The sequence below is a fragment of the Oncorhynchus nerka genome, linkage group LG7 (assembly GCF_034236695.1).
Source record: "Oncorhynchus nerka isolate Pitt River linkage group LG7, Oner_Uvic_2.0, whole genome shotgun sequence".
NCBI classification, from domain to species: Eukaryota; Metazoa; Chordata; class Actinopteri; order Salmoniformes; family Salmonidae; genus Oncorhynchus; species Oncorhynchus nerka.
In genome coordinates this window covers 6,650,572-6,655,930 of record NC_088402.1, presented here as the reverse complement: position 1 = coordinate 6,655,930, position 5,359 = coordinate 6,650,572, and the positions used below count along the sequence as shown (strand labels likewise).

At 42.4% G+C, this 5,359-nt stretch overlaps 1 long non-coding RNA gene across 1 annotated transcript in view; it reads left to right on the top strand.

Moving 5' to 3' along the window:
* Positions 1 to 2,009: 2,009 nt before the first annotated feature.
* The window catches only part of LOC135572405 (uncharacterized), a 9,337-nt gene continuing 5,987 nt past the window's right edge, over positions 2,010 to 5,359 (top strand). The window contains exons 1-2 of the long non-coding RNA XR_010464256.1: positions 2,010 to 2,250; positions 3,911 to 4,044. This is a non-coding gene — a long non-coding RNA (uncharacterized LOC135572405). The remainder of the gene's footprint in view (positions 2,251 to 3,910; positions 4,045 to 5,359) is intronic.

The window sequence follows — 5,359 nt, the reverse complement described above, 5'->3', positions numbered from 1 at the left end:
CCTAGGCTTTGGGTTTAAAAGGCTGTCTCTCCATGCCTCTTGGTCCTAGGATTTGGGTTTAAAAGGCTGTCTCTCCATGCCTCTTTGTCCTAGGCTTTGGTGTAGTTAGAAGGCTAGAGGACCTGAGGGACCTACTGGGTACAGAACTTAAAGCATGTCTGACATGTATTGGGGTGAACAATCATGGATTGATTTAAAAACTATTAGAAGAATCTTAAAATGTATTCAAAAGATTACCGTGAGCCAGTACCAAGACTTTAAAACCGGTGTAATGTGTTCTCTCCATCTGGTCTTGGTCAGTACCCATGGTGCAGCATTCTGTATGTTTTGCAGTTGACCAATGACTTTCTTGGTTAGACCAGACAGGAGAGCGTTACAGTAGTCAAGCCTGCTTGTAATAAAAGCATGGATGAGTCTCTCTGGATGAGTCTCTCTGGATGAGTCTCTCTGGATGAGCCTGAGAGAGAAACGGCAGCACCTCGTCCTGTTCCTAAGGTGGTACATTTTTTATTTTATTTTGGTGACATTCTGTCACGATCGTCGTAGCGAGGAGACCAAAGCGCAGCGTGATGTGAATACATCTTTTTAATGAAAGATGAAAAAGCACAAAGTACACTAAACAAACAAACAGAATAACAAACAGAATAACAAACAGAATAACAAACAGAATAACAAACAGAATAACAAACAGAATAACAAACAGAATAACAAGACGACCGTGACCGCTATCAAAACTGAATTCAAACATGCAACATCACATAAACAATAACCCACGAGATACCCAAAGAAGATGGCTGCCTAAATATGGTTCCCAATCAGAGACAACGATAAACAGCTGCCTCTAATTGAGAACCAATCTAGGCAACTATAGACATACATAAACACCTAGATGGTAAACAACCCCATAAACCTACAAAACCCCTAGACAGTACAAAAACACATACATCACCCATGTCACACCCTGACCTAACCAAAATATATAAAGAAAACAAAGAATACTCAGGTCAGGGCGTGACACATTCCTCTTGTGTGATTCAAAATGTAGTTAGCTTGGAGGACATTGTGAGCCATCCAAGTATTTAAATCACTAATCCAGTATAATAATGTATCCGTGGAGATAAAATCCTCTATTGACACAGAAATATAAAGTTGTGTATCGTCTGCGTAGCAGTGCTGTGCTTTCTGGGTAACATATAAACAGAACAGGACCCAACATTGGCCCTTGTGGAACGCCACATGTTGTATGTATTTTCTCTGAGTTATGTTCACCAAAGGTAACAAATAACTCTTGACCGGGTTAAATAGGTCTTAAACCAATTTAGATCTGGGCCGGAGAGGCCAACCCACCTCTCCAGTCTGTCCAGAAGGACATCATGGTCAACAGTGACGAATGCAGCACTTACATCTAACAGTACAAGGACAGAGAGTTGTTTGGCACCTGTGTTGCCTCTAAGATCATTTCAGGAAAACACAGTTTAAACATAAATAACTCCTATCAGAGATGGCGATCTTCATCTGTTGCAATTCCAATGCTCATTGTTACACAATGAATGATCCTTTGTTTGATAAAATCAGTTTTTATAGCCTAACACGAAACATTGTGAACCGCTTGTGTCGTGAATTCCGTCTCATTCCATTTTCGACGACACATTCCAGGTAAATAACCCACACAGAACGTGACTTTTCCAGTCATGTTTGGTTTCACTGCAATCAACTGGTTTGTTTGTAACACAATCAAACCTGATGGGCCATTTCGCGGGATGTATTGACTGAAAGAAACCGATTTGAAGACAACAAGTCATGACATCATTGTGCACCAATGATTTGTCCGCTGTTTCGTTGATTGACTGTCTTTTAACCCAATGACCACTGATCGTCTTGAAATCTAGCTGGGTAGATAGCCAATGAGCTGAGCTAAACAGCAATAGGTCATGTTTATGTGTTGCAAGACCAACCCATGTAGTAAGCTCCAGCGTAAAGAGAGTCATTCGCTATTGAAGTTTCTTACTGGAAGGAGAAACACATATTACACCCTGCATTGTTTGGTAAACGCGCAGATTCAGCTGTTTATATATCAATCAGTATGGCGACTAAGTCAGGGAAAGCTAAATGTAAGTCTAGATATACAGATGTACACACAATTTTAGAAGAAATTGATTGGGAAAGTGAGACAGAGATTCTTGTAGGACGATTAATTTAGTGATTGTGGAGGAATATATTTTGAATGGGAGAGGACATCGTTTTGGACTGGTAAGTTCTTATCATGCTAATGCCCTTGTTTGAAATTAATAATATAAAATATTATTTGTGATTTTAAAATTATTATTTTTTTTTTAGAATTTTAAACATGTAATGTTATGAAATGTGAGATGCCGCCCCACTTCAACCCACATGAAATAGCCTATTTGAGGCTCTTGAGGAGAGGGCAGGACCACATCAAGGGCCAAAGTGAAAGGGAGACAGTAGATACAGCTGGTCTGTTGTAATATAATAAAGACAGTAGATCTAGTTGGTCTGTCATAATATAATAGAGGCAGTAGATCTTGCTGGTCTGTCATAATATAATAGAGACAGTAGATCTAGCTGGTCTGTCATAATATAATAGAGACAGTAGATCTAGCTGGTCTGTCATAATATAATAGAGACAGTAGATCTAGTTGGTCTGTCATAATATAAAAGAGACAGTAGATCTAGCTGGTCTGTCATAATATAAAAGAGACAGTAGATCTAGTTGGTCTGTCATAATATAATAGAGACAGTAGATCTAGCAGGTAATAATAATAATATAATAATATATTCAACCTTCAACTCTCTATATACAGTGCCTTGCGAAAGTATTCGGCCCCCTTGAACTTTGCAACCTTTTGCCACATTTCAGGCTTCAAACATAAAGATATAAAACTGTATTTTTTTGTGAAGAATCAACAACAAGTGGGACACAAACATGAAGTGGAACGACATTTATTGGATATGACAAACTAAGATAATAAACTATGAACAACTATGAAGACAGGGCTGTGTGTGTGAGTGATGATCTATTATTTAAGTGTGTATACCCTTTCACTCAATGTATACCAAAAGTAACAAATATTTAACAACGTTTCAACATTTGGTATTGCTACATTTCTGAAAGACAATGACATTCAATTTCAGGCAACTATTAATATAAATGTGTTACATAGTGTGCATCTGGGATAACTTTAGGTAATATATTATTATCTCTCTCTCTCTCTCTCTCTCTCTCTCTCTGTCTCTGTCTCTCTCTCTCTCTCTCTCTCTCTCTCTCTCTCTCTCTCTCTCTCTCTCTCTCTCTCTCTGTCTCTGTCTCTGTCTCTCTCTCTCTCTCTCTCTCTGTCTCTCTCTCTCTCTCTCTGTCTCTGTCTCTCTCTCTCTCTCTGTCTCTCTCTCTCTCTGTCTCTCTCTGTCTCTCTCTCTCTCTCTCTCTGTCTCTCTCTCTCCCTCTCTCCTCTCTCTCTCTCTCTTTCTCTGTCTCTCTCTCTATCTCTCTCTGTCTCTGTCTGTCTCTCTCTCTCTCTCTCTCTCTCTCTCTCTCTCTGTCTCTCTCTGTCTCTCTCTCTCTCTCTGTCTCTCTCTCTCTCTCTCTCTGTCTCTCTCTCTCCCTCTCTCTCTCTCTCTCTCTCTCTCTCTCTCTCTGTCTCTCTCTCTATCTCTCTCTCTCTCTGTCTCTGTCTCTCTCTCTCTCTCTCTCTCTCTCTCTGTCTCTCTCTCTCCCTCTCTCTCTCTCTCTGTCTCTCTCTCTCCCTCTCTCTCCCTCCTCTCTCTCTCTCTCTCTCTCTGTCTCTCTCTCTCTCTCTCTCCCTCCTCTCTCTATCTCTCTCTCCTCTCTCTCTCTCTCCCTCCTCTCTCTCTCTCTCTCTGTCTCTCTCTCTCTCCCTCCTCTCTCTCTCAGGCTATGAAAAATACAAAAGACAGGACATTGAGTGTTGAACTCTACAGCCACCCTGTGCCGTGACGGCTGATTTCCTCCTCTTCGTCTGAAGAGGAGGAAGAGGTGTAGCAGGGATCGGACCAACATGCAGCGTGGTAAGTGTCCATAGTTTTTTTTTAATGAAATAAACCAAAACACTACAAAACAATAAACGAACCGTGAATAACTGAACCAGTACCGTGTGGTGAAACAAACACACACAAGTAAACAACCACCCACAAAGTACCCACAGAACATGGCTGCCTAAATATGGTTCCCAATCAGAGACAACAATAGACAGCTGCCTCTAATTGAGAACCAATCTAGGCAACGATAGACATACAAACTACCTAGAAAGGACACAGCCACATAAACATACAAAACCCCTAGACAAGCAGGGGTGCTGATCAGATTGGGTGTTGGCCTGGTGGGTGCTGATCAGATTGGGTGTTGGCCTGGTGGGTGCTGATCAGATTGGGTGTTGGCCTGGTGGGTGTTGGCCTGGTGGGTGTTGGCCTGGTGGGTGCTGATCAGATTGGGTGTTGGCCTGGTGGGTGTTGGCCTGGTGGGTGTTGGCCTGGTGGGTGCTGATCAGATTGGGTGTTGGCCTGGTGGGTGTTGGCCTGGTGGTGGGTGTTGGCCTGGTGGGTGTTGGCCTGGTGGGTGCTGATCAGATTGGGTGTTGGCCTGGTGGGTGCTGATCAGATTGGGTGTTGGCATGGTGGGTGTTGGCATGGTGGGTGTTGGCCTGGTGGGTGTTGGCCTGGTGGGTGTTGGCCTGGTGGGTGCTGATCAGATTGGGTGTTGGCATGGTGGGTGTTGGCCTGGTGGGTGTTGGCTGGTGGGTGTTGGCCTGGTGGGTGTTGGCCTGGTGGGTGCTGATCAGATTGGGTGTTGGCCTGGTGGGTGTTAGCCTGGTGGGTGTTGGCCTGGTGGGTGTTGGCCTGGTGGGTGCTGATCAGATTGGGTGTTGGCCTGGTGGGTGTTGGCCTGGTGGGTGTTGGCCTGGTGGGTGTTGGCCTGGTGGGTGCTGATCAGATTGGGTGTTGGCCTGGTGGGTGCTGATCAGATTGGGTGTGGGTGTTTGGCCTAGTGTCTATTCTACTCTATTCTACTCTATTATATTATAGTCTATTTTACTCTATAGTCTAGTCTAGTCTAGTCTACTATATTATAGTCTATTCTACTCTAGTCTACTCTATTATATTATAGTCTATTTTACTCTATAGTCTATTCTACTCTAGTCTACTCTACTCCAGTCTACTCTACTCTACTATATTATAGTCTATTCTACTCTATTATATTATAGTCTATTTTACTCTATAGTCTACTCTAGTCTACTCTATTATATTATAGTCTATTTTACTCTATAGTCTATTCTACTCTAGTCTACTCTATTATATTATAGTCTATTTTACTCTATAGTCTATT